This window comes from Marmota monax, unplaced genomic scaffold (genome assembly GCF_021218885.2).
Source record: "Marmota monax isolate L192 unplaced genomic scaffold, Marmota_monax_Labrador192_F-V1.1 WCK01_AAM20220418_F8-fsc00001, whole genome shotgun sequence".
Lineage (NCBI taxonomy): Eukaryota > Metazoa > Chordata > Mammalia > Rodentia > Sciuridae > Marmota > Marmota monax.
In genome coordinates, this window is record NW_026693777.1 from 11488261 (window position 1) to 11505282 (window position 17022).

At 33.1% G+C, this 17022-nt stretch overlaps 1 protein-coding gene across 3 annotated transcripts in view; it reads right to left on the reverse strand.

Annotated features, from left to right (window-relative positions):
- Nucleotides 1-17022, reverse strand: part of Mdga2 (MAM domain containing glycosylphosphatidylinositol anchor 2) — a 790036-nt gene that overhangs the window by 222944 nt on the left and 550070 nt on the right. The gene's annotated exons all lie outside the window — the stretch shown is intronic.

The window sequence follows — 17022 nt, forward strand, 5'->3', positions numbered from 1 at the left end:
ACCAACAATGCAGATGTACAAGAGAATATATGTGGTACTCAGAAAAATGCTACAGTGTGGAGTAATGAACAATGTATATGAACACTTTCTCCCAAAAGCACAGGGAACAAATTTGGAGGGCTATCTATTAAACATTTTCCTCAGCCTAGCACAGTGGCACAGGTCTGCAATCCCAACAGCTCAAGAGGCTGAGGCAGGAGGATTGGGAGTTCAAAGCCAGCCTCAGCAAAAACGAGGTGCTTAGCAACTCAGTGTGACCCTTTCTCTAAATAATATACAAAATGGGATGGGAATGTGGCTCAATGGCCAAGTGCCCCTGAGTTCAGTCCCCAATATCCTCCCCACCAAAATTTTTTTTCCCTTCAGTTCAGGCTAAAACATCAAGGCAAGGTAAATTCAGCAAAGGGGAGAATGAGTCAATGATATAACATGACAAGGTAGGTAGGACATGTCAATTTAGGGACAGATTTTAGCACATTGAGCATGGTGGCTTACTAAAAGTAAACATCAAACTACAGTGCCTGTCACATGCCCTAATAATTTCAAGTACATTATATCAGGGCAGAATTTGGGAATCTGGATTTTCATTGTGCAACACAGATTGTGATTTGAGCTTCAGGAGAAGAACTGCTGACCTGGAGGGACAGTTGAAAACATCACACATGCTCTCTTCCATATGCTCAGTATTTTTAATTAAGGTTTTGAAGATAATGAGTAGCGATGACTGAATCTTCTTCCTGATGGGTAACTTCAAGAAAATCTAAAAAATGATGGTTTTAAGTACAGAAGGTCAAGTGAAGTCAGCAACCTATAAAAACAATGGAGCTTAAATCTGACCAAGTTGCAGTTACCCTGAGTTTGTTCAAAGTTCTGGTAAACAACAACTTCTTAGAAAGAAAAAAATTAAACAAAAATCCATATCAACATTTGAAAATATAAATCCAATTTAGATGTTAGGACAGCATAATCCACGACTTATGTACCTTGTTTTTTCCCCCCAAATTCTTTTGTAAATGATGAAGATAAAGTTACATGACTTCATGTACATGTTTTCCCCTAGGGAAATAAATAATTTCAAAAGAAACTTTGGGGGGGAAAATGATATCTATTCTGTACAGCAAATGTGATATTTACATTCCCAAATTTTCATCTATTCATGGCCATTTTCATGGATTAATTTAATAATCCTTGCTACAAAAACATTAGGACATACTTCTCTAGACAGCCAATATTATTTGATCAGCATTTGACATTCATGGAGAAACTCCTCTGAACTCAATCCTCCTATCCAACTGAAATTGTATATCCTGTGACCAACACCTCCCCAGCCACTCCTTCCCCAGTCCCTGGTGACTACCATTTTACTCTATATGTCAGTGGATTCAACTTTTTAGATTCAACATACAAGAAAAAGGGAGGGGGGGGGCGAAGATCTCTTTGAACTTCAACAGTTATTAATCTTCACTTGACACAAACTTTCCTTAATGAAGTAACTTCTGTAGTTTCTAGAGTGTTTGGATGATATATTTAGCCATGAAAGAAGGCACAAATTAGGATAATAAATGATTGAAGAATTATATGGACAATGTCTGATTAACAGATTGAAAAATGCACAAACTACTAAGTGCTCAAAAAAAAAAAAAACCCATACATTTAATTGTGTCATGGCTCTAATGTTCCTGTATCCTCAAATGAGAACCAAAATATTGATGAAATTGCATTAGTTTCATTAGTTGAACTTTTTAGATATCAGAGTTGCAAAGGATGATGTTTATTAAGCATTCTCTCATTCTGAATAATATTTAAAATAGTACTAACAGAAACTATGTTTTTCATGTTGGCACAAAATAATATTGAAATCCAGTCAAATCAAACATGAAAAACATATTTTCTGTTAGTATATTTAAATTTAGTGATAAGTTTCAATGATAAGAAAGCCAAGTCTTTCATTCCTTTGCATGCTGTTTAACTCAAGAATAACATTTATTACATTCAAACTTTAGTAACAATTCTGATAAGAAGTGCTTTTAGGCAAAAGATGAATGTTGCCAAAAGTACTGTGTTATCTGGATCAGCTGTAGTTTTGCTCCTAATTTCTCTTTGCAGTCCACCTGGAATTCAATCAAATAAAATGAGGGAACTATAGGAAAGTATAGGTTAAAACATTGTCTGGTTCAATTAAATCCACACTTAAAGAGTATCAGTTATATAATCCAGATATTAGAAAGTCTCTTCATTATAGATAGGGAAGGAAAAAAACCTTGCATATCATAGAGACTAAGGATGGCAGAAATACATTTAAATTGTACTTATGTTTAATGCAATAACTTGTGGTTGAAAAGATGTCTGCTCAATTTACATAGGTAGTCACCAGTTTATAAGAGGACACAAAATCAAGTTAATTGCCCCCCCCCACAGAGGCTTTGGAAGGGTTTTATGTCAATGAGGCAATGTAATTTTTGACTATCAGTTTTAAAATATTTTTCTATAAAATAAATACTGAGTTATAAATTATTTTATATCATTTATTATTTTTGCAAAGCCTCATTGAATATATATTATTGCAACTTGCTAGTTTTGCTTTTTAAGAAATAGAATGAAAACACATCAATTTAAAAGTAGGTATTATGCCATTTTAAATAGTCAACAATCATGTTGTAGTTATATTATAATAAATGCAGTAATCAATATCCTGGTTTAATTCAATCATTCAAGTGAAGAAAGAGTCACCAAGCATTTCCATGATTAAATGGTAATTAAAGGTTAATTTGGGGTTGAGGGTGTAGCTCAGTGATAGAGCACTTGCCTAGCATGTGTAGGGCCCTGGTATCAATCCCCAGCACTACTGAGAAAAGAAAAGAAAGGTTAATTTCTAGTAATCTGTGCTAGTTATTAATGAATGCTAAGATCATGGCTATTTGAAATGCTTAGGTCTTTGTTGCTCCTCGGTGCTGTACGTATCCTCTTTTTTCATGCCCTCATCCCTTTCTCCAGAATCTATTACCATCCTCCTTTCAAAGCTGCACCTGAGCCAGTCCATCAGGGTCTCAGCAAAAGCCAGGCTCCTACCTCAGTGAGAAAAATAAAGAGCATCAGGTATAAATTTCTGAAGTGCATTTCATACCAATCAAAGTTCATCAATAGCTTCATCCCTTTCTCCTCTTTTCCCTTCTGGCTCAAAATGATCCCTTGTCTTCTCTGCTGCTTTTGTACTGGGGCTTGGATTTAGCCTGCTCAGGCACTTCCTCTGCTCCTTTCTCTCTCAGCCCTTTCATCTCCATCTTGCCACTGATGGACTACCACTAGCTTTTGCACATGCTCAGGTATCTGTCATCTTAAAAACAATCTTTCCCACATCCCTCCGTTTCTCTTCTTTACTATCAACTTCTTCATCTTCACAGTATTTTTCAAATGCCAGCTATTTCCATAATCTGCAGACACCAGGCTTCTGAGCCACCTCTCTGTTACATTACACTGCCGAGTCATTCTCAGAATTGGGCACTCTCCGGCAACTTGTACCGTAGCCAAACCTTATTTTTGATTTTTTTTTTAATCTCTGAAAAGAGTAAGTTCTCTTTATACCTGACTGAAAACTCCTTTTCAATATTTTAAAATTGTTTTTATTTCTTACATATAGACCTCTTCTAAAGTCTCCTTCCACATAATATATTTCATATCATATAAATGATTATATAATTTAATCTATAAACCATTAATGATATTAATGATTTAGCTCTTAAATGTTGAAACACAGGCACAGAACAACTTCATGACAAGCTGTTTCTAAGTTTCAAAATCATAAAAAATCAAATTTCACAGTCAAATAATATTTTAAATATTGTTTCACAGAAGTACTTTTATAAACTAATATATTGCTCACTTATCAATGCAGTTTCTACTTTTATATATAATTGTGTCTTTGTGTTAGTATCCAGGAAGTCAAGCAGGGAATTTGGATACAGCATGTTTTGAAAAATAAAAGTTTAAAAAAAATCTTGAGTTTAGTAACCAAGGGGTATCATAGTGATCTTATTTTTGGAAATGATATGTTCCTTAAATGACTGAATTACACACAATGCCATATCATATATTAACTGGTAACTGTGAATGGTTCCTAAATTATCACTGGAAAAATACATATCAATTAACATATTATTTTCATTCCACCATGCCTACAATTAAGACATATCCAATTAAAGAAGAAAGGACAACAGATTTATTGCTCAATTTACATTTTTCATTAATTGCTGATTAAGCCATTAGCCAATTATTGTTTATGTGCTGCTTATTTTTATATTATGAAATTATGCTACTGTTAGCAGTTTTGTAATGTAAATATATAAGTATATCAATCTATTTACATTCTATTATGGTTTGCTCCTAAATAGTGAAGCATTAGCAAAAATTTCCTATATCTAGATTAGCCTAAAGAGTATCAAATTTATGGTGGAAAAATTAACCAATCTAAACTCTTTCATTATTTTCTATTTTATATGCTTATAAAATTTTGTTTTCTATGTCCTATCATTATTGTCCTTCAAACACTCAAATTGAAAGTCAGTCTATTTTACTACAAATACATTAATGTATAAAGTATAATAAAATGAGTTTCTGTTTTTAAATTTTATTAGAGCTTTTTACAACTGACCAACACTTTTGTTTTTTTATTAGATAACCAATAAGATTTTTTTTAAGTCCATTTTGAAACTATCAGATATCAATTCTGGCAAACTGAACTTAAGAGGTCCAAATTCCACAGATAGAAAAACAAAAAGGTGCAATTCACATATTACAGGTTCCTTCTCTTAGAAGTCATTTGCTTGTTTCAAACATATAGCAGAAGGCTGAAAATCCAAGCCAAAATCTCCAGCAAATAACCAATAATACTAAGTTGGCAGCTCTGAACAGCTATTACTTAAGGGTGCAGCAAATAGGAGACAAATAGAACATTACTATTCCAGCTTGACTCTGCTCAGCCCCTGATTAGATTGAGGCAATAAGACTACTATCTGCTTAGCATAAGATAAAATAAAACATACACAAAGAAAACAAGAACAAAGAAACATTTCTAAAGAAAAATAACATAATCCTGAGCAAATTTTCCATATGGAATAAATGGCATGAAATTAAAAATAGGACTTGACAAAGAAAAACAGAATACTAACAGACCACAGATAATTAAGACAGAGGATTTACTAAATAGCCATCATTGAAATGCTTAGAAAATAAATGATAGGAAATGCTAAAGGAAAATAAGGAAGGTTTTACCAGATATTTTGAATCTAGAGAACTAAATAAAATGTAAATTTTATAATTTAAAAAAATAAAATAAGTGAAATAAAGAACTCAATGAATTTACTTAAAGTAAATAAGAAGCAACAAAAGATATGACAGGTAAATCAGAAGATGGGGCCATAAGATATGTATAGATTGAAGCTCAGACAAAGAGATCAAAGAAAAAAAGAAATGAACAGCAACATTGAAAGGTCTAAAATAAGTAAAAATAGAACAGATGAAAGAGAGATGGAAATATCTGCAGAAATTTTGGCCAGGGATTTTCTGAAAGTTATACAACAAACACAAAGCAAGCACAGACTAGTAAAATTATTAAACTATCTACAGATAAGGAGAAACTCTTAGACAAGTATCCAGAGTCAGATTAAAGAAAATGGAAACACAGTCAGAGAATAGAAAACAAAAAATAAGTAACATTTCCATAATTACATTGAATGTAAGTGTCTAAACACACCAATTAAAACATACATTGGCAGAATAGATTAAAAATATGAATTTATTAATAATCTATAAAAAAACTCATTTCAAATATATAAATAGGATAAAAGCAAAATAATAAAAATGCAGATATCAATGTTAAGTGAGAGAGACTATATTAAACAAATAAAGTGAACATTAGAGCATAGAAAATTGCCAGACTAAGAAAAGGACATTATATATGGATAAAAGGTCAAAAGTTCCAATCATGAAAGACATAAGAATTCTAAAACATCAACAACAAAAAAAGTTGAAAACACTTTAAGTAAAAACAACTAATATAACTGAAGGGAAAAGCAGGCAAATTCACCATTTTACTTGAAACTTCTCTTATGATAGAACAACTAATAGCTAATTAGTAGGATATTGAAGAACTTCATCAACTAACAGGATCAAAATGATATTTATAGAACATTCTCTCCAACAATAGAAGAACATATATTATTTTCTAGTACTCGCAAAATTTAACAAGATGTTTTAGTCTGCTTTTTCACTGTTGCGACTCAAAGATCCAACCAGAATAATTGTAGAGGAGGAAAAGTTAATTTGAGGGCTCATGGTTTTAGAGGACTTAGTCCAAAGAAGGCTGGTTTCATTCCTCAGGGCTTGAGGCAAGGTAGAACATCATGGCAGAAGAGTGCGGCAAAGGGAAGCATCCCACATGATGATCAGCAAGCAGAGAGAGAGAGAGAGATCCACACTCCAGATACAAAATATATACCCCAAAGCTACATGGCCCCCCTCAATGTCCACCTCCTCCATCCACACCCTACCAGGCTCCAGTCATCACTCAATTAATCCCATCAGGGATAAACTCACTGATTAGGTTAAGGCTATAACCCAATCATCTCTCCTCCAAACCTTCCTGCATTGTCCCACGTGTCAGCTTTTGGGGGACACCACATCTAAATCATAACAATAGATGATACCATTTTTATTTTAAAAAAGTCAACATATTTAAAAGAGCTGAAATTATGCAAAATGAGTTCTTCAAACACAACAGAATTAAACTATAAAATAGTAAGATAAGGATAACAGATATATCTTTAATGTTTTAGAAACTGAACAATACCCTTAAGAATAGTGTTTGGATTAAAGTCTCAACGGAAATTAAAACCACACACCCACACACCCACACACACACACATACACACATGCTGATCTGAAAGAAAATAAAAACAGAATATATCCATATTTGTGAGATAAAGAGTAGCAATGAGAAGAAAAAAAAAGCAGTTAAAATTTAATGACATAGAAGGATAAAAATAAAAGGCAGAATCATTATAATAGAAAACATACAAAATCAAGAAAACTAAAAGTTCTAAAGTTGTTTCTTCAAAATAACTAAGGAAATTGAAAGATATCCAGAAAAACTATTTTTAAAAAACCACGAATAAAGATATAAATGAACAATATCATGGTTTCATTACATATTACAATAGTGATATATTGAACTACCTCATACCCGCTCATGACGGCAGATTATGTGCATCCCCTCCATACTACAAACCTTGGAAATTGGCCATAATTTGATTAAATAGACCAAAGAAACTAACAAATATTAATCTTTCCTTAACAGCACAACCTAAAATATATAAGAAATTACTGAAAAAAAACTTTGACAATTAATTTGATAGTTTAAATGATATTCAGATTTATAGAAAAACAAAGATGGAAAAATAAATATATGTTTTAATAGGCCGAGTCAGTTTTTCGTGTCTGTGACAGATATCTGAGAAAAACAACTTAAGAGAGGAAATATTTATTTTGTGTCATGGTTTCAGAGGTTTAGTCAATGATCAGATGGCTCTATTGCTCTGGGACTGATCCTAAGTAGAACAGTATGGCAGAGAGGTGTGGTGGAGGAAAGCTGTTTACCCCATGGAAGCTGGAAAGTGGGGAGTTGAACAAGTCTTAGGAGTTGGTAGATACTCTAGGAAGTGGGGCCCCACTTTAACACATGAGTCTTTGTGGGATACTTCATGTCCAAACCATAACACTTATATTTATTAGATTAAATCTGTAATTGAAAAATCTTTGTACAAAACAACCAGTAATTCCAGATGGCTTTTCCTGAGAATTGTTTCAAACAATTAAAGAAAGTGACACAAATTTTATATAAACTTCAAACCTAACTATACCACAACTTGATTTCTTTAATTACCCCTTTTTTGCTGAAATATAATTCATATAAGCTGATATCTTAATTATACAGTTTTGTCAGCTTTAACTAATGCAAGCCATTGTGAAATTAGACTTTCAGCAGCTAAGTTTTTTTCTTACCAGTTGCTAATTCCTGATTGATCTTAGCAGATAAATTTGGGTAAGAAGGATTTGAACTACTGGGTTAGTGATTTACATGCTCATGAAATTTTCAGATAAGTATATTTGTTGAGACACTAAGGAAAAGGAACAAAGGAAGGGAGGGAGGATTCCTTGAAATGTAAAACTAAGAAATTATGAAGTCTAGAAAACGATCAGTTTAAGAATTAAAATTGATTGACTCTAGAAATACCATGAAACATCTAGAATAAGCAATGGTGTTGGAAGTATATTTGACAAAATTTAAGGTAAACAGACAAAGACAGCTTATAGAAAATTGTATATAAATTCTTATATATACAATTTTATATTTAGTTGTATAGAAAATCTTATGAAATTGAAAATCATAAGAAATGGACTTTTAAGCATCATTTTAATCATAGAATAAAATATATATTTGCTTGGTTTCTGAAAATATTCTATTATGGAAGATGGAAGTTAAACAGATTTTTCTATAGAGTACTATCAACAGTTCATAATATTTCATTCATAAGAAAATGGATAAGTTCAAGGGGCTAGTTAAGGTTAACATTTGGGCAGCAAACAAAAGAGATGCCTCACTTCTGAATATGTGAGGACTCTGACTTTTCAGTCCAGCACCAAGGACATCCCCACCTTCTCTTTCTGAGCTTCCATGGGCACATTACCTTTTCTTTTATGAAGTGAACTCATTCTTCCCTATGCTGCATGGAGGCAGTTGCCCTAACATCTCTCTTTCCCATAAGGGTAGGAACTCCATTCTGTCCCTTGTACCAACTGACACAGATCTAGCAAGGAATAGAAAATTTCTAACACCTGTTAAAAGCATCACTTAATGTTTATCTTCCTGGTTTAATATATCCTGAGGTAAATCACTAATGCATAATTTTTAAGAAAAGAACTCTTTTTTTAAAAAATTCAGTGTTCTTTAATGTTTATATTGAAGAACATTTTCATAAATGCAAAACTGTAGAGCCAGATGTTTCCATGAATTTGTTGGGGGTGAGTTTGTTAATAAAACTAGATTGGTTAGGTCTAGAAATACCTTAAAAAATGGGAATGTAAAAAGGGACATTGTGGTATTAGAGAATCATACAGTTAGAGTCAATATATCCTAGAGTTTATATCCTACAATTTCTCAGATATAGACAACAGTGAGGTAGGCCTATTTATATACTTAGGATACAGGAGTTCATTTAAGAAGTCCTAGCCAGATCACAGATCTCTTGCCCTACACCCTGCTGCTTATAGGTCATTTAACCCACACAGACCAAGTCTGGTGAGCCTATGGGCCTGGGAGTTAAGTACCTGCCATACAATAAGCAAAAATGTTGACCTTCAAAAAGAGTTGACCTTCAAGTTAGTACCCCTTGTTTTGATGTCATTTCATTACTGTAGGGAATCCAGAAAAACTGAGAACAGCTTCAAAGGAACTTTGAATGTTAAAAAATAATATTACTTAAATAAGACTTTTTTTGTTTCTGGATATTTACCAGTATTGACCTTAGAGTACTCTTATCATTTGGCACATCTCATTCTGATCAGGGTAAATATAACAAGAGAGACTCCATCCACTAAGCATGACAATTTAAGGGTTTTTTAAAATATTATTATTATTTTTTTTTAGGTGGACACAATATCTTTATTTTATTTTTATGTGATGCTGAGGATCGAACCCAGTGCCTCACACATGCCAGGTGAGCGCGCTACCACTTGAGCCACATCCCCAGCCCCCAATTTAAGTTTTAATAAAATAAACATGTAAAAGTAAAATTTCTATATATCACTAAAAATATAATATTATGCCTTATCTAGATAAAACTTTTCATTTAAGATTATATTTTATGAAATTTTTCATGTATTATTCCAATGAACAAGGATAAGTTTTAGACAAGGAAACTGAGCTATCCATATTTGGATAAAAACTACTGAATATGTTAATTTCTAGATTTTGTATGGCCCTGATTAATATTAAAAGAAGAAATAATGAAACTATTTTAGAGCTACAAAACAATATAATAAAATTATCCCTGGTGTTTTGGGGGATATGTAATTACTACAGAATATTAAATTAGAAAAAGAGAAATAGAGCACTTAATCTGCATGAGTAATCGGGACACCTGCATGCCACAGACAGTTCTCTGTGGGAGTGTCAAGGGACTGGTTTGCTATCATTTCAGCTATTATCGTTACAGTATTTATTAATGAAGTATTGTGGAACAAAGCTATTGATGACAGAAAATTAAATCTGATGTGTTGTAAATGCTCGGGAAGAACTTTCCTGACCTATAAAGTTCACAAATAATATCCATTCAGAAATGGACTGGAGCTAAATCCGATCAATTATTTCTAAGAAATTGCCAATTAACTGATTTTCTGATCCATAGCTTGAAGATATATAACTTTCAATAAAAATAATGAAGATATATTCATAAATACGGGTTAGTTGATTTTTCTTGCTTATAATGAAAGTTTTAGTTGTGTAGATATTTTCTGTGCATTTAGCAACTCCATTGACCTCTTCAAATTACTAGAAATTTTTGAAAATTTTTGTACAATTATTTTAAGACAACCAGTGAATGTGCAATCATGCCAAGTCCTTCAAAATGTATATAAAATTTATAAACTATATATGTCATCTTGGCTAGAATTTGAAACTAAGTAAAAGAATGGCCATTGTTTTTAGAAGACAAATACTGATTAACAAAAACAGAGAATTTCCTCCAATTAAAAGAAGTTGTATATTTGCAAAGGAAACAGTGTAATAAAGAAAAATGTCTTAGGACTTTGAATTGTTGAGGATTGTTTTTTAAATAAGTATACAGAAAACATATTCGCAACACAAAAAGAATCTCTAGCAAATCTCTGGTAACAAAAGCAAAGAAGAGATAGAAAAGGTCATTGGGAGATTTGGGTTTAGCACAAGGGTAGAATGTGCATGTACTCCTAATTCAATGCCCAGCATAAAAATAAATAAGTAAATATATAAATAAACAAAAAGAAAGAAATACATGAAACAGAAAAAAAACTTTGGTCAGTTCAAATACTTGGAAAGAAATTAAATATTTGTAAAGTATCTGGTTAAATTCTAAAAGACATCTTAAGATATTGGTCCTGAAGCCATATTTTTGTGTGTATGTTGTTTTTTTTTTCCTAAATCTCAGCTCTGATGCTTAAAAGAAGCTTGTTATGGGAAAGTTACTTAATAGCTCTCCCTTCAGTTTTACTTCTTTCTAATAGGAGCAATATTTCTACCTCATAAGTGTGTTGAGATGATTAAAATGTTAAGTGCCTAATAGTGCCTAACAGTCTGGTATATAATAAAATTTCAGTAAATGTTAGCTATTACAATTATTTAAGCAGAAATGATACATTTAAATGTTCAAAAACTTTTATCCTAGAATTTTAGATGCATGTTTTTTGTAATAAGCAAAAAATGATCATTTTGAAGTATTTGCAGTGCTCATATATCTTTCAGCAAAGTGATTTCAGAACAAATATGTTCAATATTAAAATTCAGATTTTATAGGCAGTCCTTTTATGTGTATAAACTGGAGCTAGGTAGATCACCACTTTTCGAAACAGAGAGTTATGATGTTTCTGAAGGTTATGCTATATTTCTGTGCAGTTAGGAACGTGTAAATCCATGCCCCACTGAGTACATATTGACTTCTTCCATAAAGGTTAACTCTATTTCAATATTGACATTTTCTTTTATTTCCCTATATTAGAAAGCTGAGATCATAGCCAATGAAAAAAAAATCAAATAATTCTAAAATTCAAAGGAAAAACATTTTTTACACTGTTACTTTGAAGAGGTCACTGCTTTGAAGAAGAGAATGCAATGACAATGGTACATGACCATGAGGCTAAGTTAGATGAGCCCATGCATCTCCTGGGCCACTCCACCTAGGGGCCTGGTGGAAGTCTAGCTACCTTGAAGCTGCCAAGTACATGGATCATTTAGAGAGATAAGAGATGAACATGGTGGTGGGGGTGGTGGCTAAGGAAGAAGCAAGAAAGAGAAACTGAGTCAGAGAGATACAGAGAGGAGCCCAGCTGTTTGAGCACCAGCTTGTTTTGAATGGAAACACCCTGAATATGATTCCAGCCCCAACCAACTTCTGACTAAACCTTATGAAGGATCCTAAATATTTTAATTGAACCTCTCAACTCTCAGATTAATAAGCAAAACAAATGACTGTTATTATTTTAAGGTATTATTTTGTGGTACTTGTTACACATTAATGATAATCAGAACAATGTCACCTTTCCAATGAGTTAATCACATCATACAAATTATTAATTTACACATAGAATTTCCCACATGCACATCGAATTTTCCAATTTTGCTTCACAACATTTAACCTATACTAGGCTATCAAAGTATGATGTTTAGAAGAAATGTCCAATGTAAGACATTGAACTTGTGAAATACATTTACTCAACTAGTATTTATTGGGCATCTACTATATGCTGGGTCTAGGCTCCAGGCCTACCATAATGAATAAGAAAACAAACAGAAGACTGTTTGCCCCTGTAGTCACATGAGAGATAGATGTTAAATAAGGATATTTATAAATATTTTTATATTTATTCCAGGGAGCTACATAATAAAAAATAAAATTAATGTAAGCAATTTAAGATAGAGTAATTAAAGGTAGTTTTTTTTTTTTTCTACTAGGGATTGAACTCAGGGGCACTTGACCACTGAGCTACATCCCCACCCCTATTTTGTATTTTATTTAGAGACAGGGTCTCACTGAGTTGCTTAGTGCCTTGCCTTGCTTTTGCTGAGTCTGGCTTTGAACTCTCAATATTCCTGTCTCAGTTTCCCGAGCTGCTGGAATTACAGGTGTGTGCTACCATGCACAGCTCCCAAGGTAGTATTTGAAAATTAACATTCCAAGTAGAATGAACAGCATTTATATAAGTCTTGAGTTGTGAAGAAGAAAAAAAAAGAATAGTGAGTCAAAAATGGATGTGTAACTGATGTGATTCTGCAATCTGTGTATGGGGTGAAGGTGGGAGTTCATAACCCACTTGAATCAAAGTGTGGAATATGATATGTCAAGAAATTTGTAATGTTTTGAACAACCCACAATAAAAAAATTAAAAATATAAAAAAAAATAAAGATTTCCTTGACTTATGATAAAAAAAAAGTGAATAAAGAGGAGTGGTCTTTGAAATGTTGAGAATGAATTTAAATTCCATTCTGGGTGAGCTGAAAATATATAGGAGGAATCTGATCAGTACAGTGGGATGCTTTTATTCAGGCTGGCTCTTGAGTGAATGTGATGCCTAACAGTTGACAAAAATTCATGTGTTGTTTTTCCTTAAGACATAGTAAGAATACCTTACCCAACCTTTATATTGTTAGGCATGCCCATATGTCTGAGTTCTAGTTAATTAGAATTTGACTAAAGCTAATAAGACTGTGACTAAAACTAATATGACTGAAAGTAATATGCCATGTGTGTTCACTGAAAATTCTTATTACTTAAGGCAGACAGGGATGAAGGCAACACTGAAGGCAGAGTAGCCACAGAATAAAGATGGCAGAAGCGTGATTAGCTTAGACAACTGATTGACTTCATGGAGCAGGCACACATACATATACCAATTACACATGCAAAACTACTAACAGTATTATCAACTAGGAAGCACTCTTCAACTCTTTCATGATTGATATCTAAATCTCTTAGTCTCTGTAGCATGCCATTGCTCAACAATATCCTCCTTATTTGCATACCTACATGTTTATTGCTCCTTCCTGGCTAGGCTGTGACTTTTTTCAAATCTTTCTACTCTGCTTTCTTTTTCTCCTAATTATCACTGTGAAACGGACTAGAAGAGGCCAATAATACCTTTGCAACAGTCTCAATGCTTTGCTATTTTGAAATCTCCTCTACCAAATAACTAGGCAATCATTCTTAAGTTTGGCTTTGCACAAAGTCTTACGATATTAATAAAATTCATCCAGATTCTTTGTCACAGTGTAACAGGATAGTCTTTTGAATCATTGCCAAAGAATCTTCATTTACATCTCAGATATGTTGCCTAAATTAGACTTCTATGCCCCACAAGAATAGACCATAATACTTCTGTAACAGAATTCTCAGATTTCTTTGGCCTGTATCTCCTAAGTGTTTCAAATCTTCCTATAATCCAATTCTAAAGTCTCCTCCACATCTTCAGGTTTAGCTATAATTAGGATAATGATCCCCATTGTTCAGTATTAATTTACTGTATTAGTCATATTTCTTTTTAACTATAATGAAATACTCAATGCAGCTAACTTTATAAAGAAAAAAAAAACATTTATTTAACTCATAGCTCTGGAAATTCAAGGACATAGTGCCTGAATCACCTCAGTTCTGGTGAGGCCCTCATGGCAAATTGCAGGTGCCAAAGGTGGAAGTGCATATCCAAGCAAGAATTCACAGCTCAATCCAAGAAGTAGACAGATATGAGAGGCCAGGCTTGCTCTTTTTATAAGAACTATATTGTAAGAATTACCAAGGGATTTTCTGAGAACTACTATAAAGAACACACTGTCAATGACCTTCCATTTGGTCCCAACTCTCAAAGGTTCCATCATCTCTCAACAGTGCCACCATTAGGATCCTGACACCAAGCCTTTACTATTAATGATCCTTTAGAGAACACAAAAGTTCTTCTTTCTTAGTAATTAACAACTATGAGTCTACTCATTAATTCTGTCTATTCTTCCTTATCTAATAAAGTATGTGAATGTCCAAAAAAGGAGCTAATGTGGAAAGAGTATCAATGAAATGATTACTGTAATCAATCAGGAAAGATACATTGATGGTTTGGACCAAGTCAGTAACATTAAGGTCAGACTCAAAGTATATTTTGAAGATAGAGGCAGGAGGATTTGGTAAATCCACAACATAAAGAAATTCAAGCTAAAATTTTTGAAAAGTTTCAAATTTTCAATTCCTCTCATCCATATTTTCATGAAACTCAATAATAGATTTTCTGACTCACTTTTGCCTTAGAATCTATACAATTCCATAGTGAGTGCTGAAAAGAACTCTTCTTATGTATAATTATCTGAAGAAGTTAAAGAAACCCCATTGCTAATTCTTAGACATTGTAGATAATTAGGGGGAGAAAGGTCATAGATGAAATTCTATCATTAGGTCATATTTGGAGAAAACTATGAAATGAAGTTCCTTCCAAACCAAAGGTGGAAGAAGGAGAAGCTATTCCTTTCATCTCAATCCTCTGGGATCCACCAGAGTTCTGAAATATCCCACTGTAGTGGTGTTAACTCATAAGCTGAAGACTCTAAAATATGTGACGGTAGGATAGAGGTGGTACATGGAGATATGTGTCTCCTCAGAGAGTTGATTGGTAAGCATTTCCACCAGACAGACAGGAGTCTCATGTGGAAGGAATATGGCCTCATCTTGGGCTTTTTGGGGTGGCTGCCTGGAGGACAGACAGATCAGCAGAAAGAGGGGAGAGGCAAAGCACAAGATGCTCAGGGAATGTGGCATATTAAAGGACTCTTAGGAGATTCCTATTGCTGGACACTTCTTCATCTACACAGATAAATATATCTTCTAGGAAGAAAAACCTCTTGAAAGTTCATATAAAAATTCCAAGTGCCACATAAGAACAAAAAGGGATGCTTTATATCCTGTCCAAACCCAGGTTTCCAGAACCTAGCCACCAAACCAGGGGTAGGTAGAGAGGAATCTGGATGATTGATAGACAAAAAGAAAAAAAAAGAAAAAACACCCATGCTCCATCTACCCTTTCTATAGCAGGTTTCCAGTTCATAGTAGACCCAAGCTGGAGAAGGAAGAATATTTTCCATTAAATCAAATTTAGAATTTTATTACTATTTTGCATCATGCATCCAAAATATTGAACTAAATGTATATTTGTGATAAACCATGAGACATTCAAGGATGCTACAGGACCCTAAAATATGTTAATATTTTGATCATGTTATAAGCCATGCTTATTCAACATTGTTTTATTTCATAATAGAAGAAAAATGAAAAAAAATTCTAAATACAGCAAATCACAACAACAGTCTTCAAATGGGAATGACATGTTCTTTAATAGGAGTTTGGAAAGCACTGAACTCAGGTCACCCAACATAGGTAATCAAAGTAATTTTCTTTTTAGATACATTAGGCAACATCTTTTTTCCTGATTTAGGTGAAATGTGGCTCAATCACTATAATTCTTAAAGGATCACAAGAGAAGACATTGCTGCTGTATTTATATATGTTGGACCAAAGTAGTGAAGTATATGAGATTCATATTTAGTTTGAGCTTGCTATTTACATGCAGTGTGTATGTAAGATTTAAAAGTTTTCTCTATTTTTTTAGGAATTCAAATGAAGAGTTTGGAAATGTTTCTAGAGTTTTCTTCCTGTTGATACTATATGCTTATTTTGTGCATAGATATTCGCCAGTTGGAAAGGTGATTCAATGCAGAAACTATTCTTGTACTTGCTCAGAAACATGGTCTATGGATCCTGATTTAATTACAGAAAATAGTGGGGGAGGAGAGAATTACCCTAAAATTCTATTTAGACTTTATCTATTTTATAGTTAATCTAAGACCTCAAAGAGCTCTATAAATTCAGAAGACTTAAAAATAATTTCTTTGATATAACAAAAAGAAAATTAATTCCCTGAACTAAATGTGTTGGTCTCAGTGGACAGAAATCAAATGCCCTCATGTTAATGTAGTAGCTTTTCTTCCCCTTCCCCAAGTTCAATATAGAACCTGTTAACCAAGACTGTTTTTCTACTCAGTAAGATTATATGCAAACTCAATTTGATGAATTATGTGAATGCCACTGCTGAGACACCCGACTGATAATATAATATGATTATGCAAATATACAATTCAAAAAAATTAAGGCATAAAAAGAAGTAATAGATCAGATAAATAAACT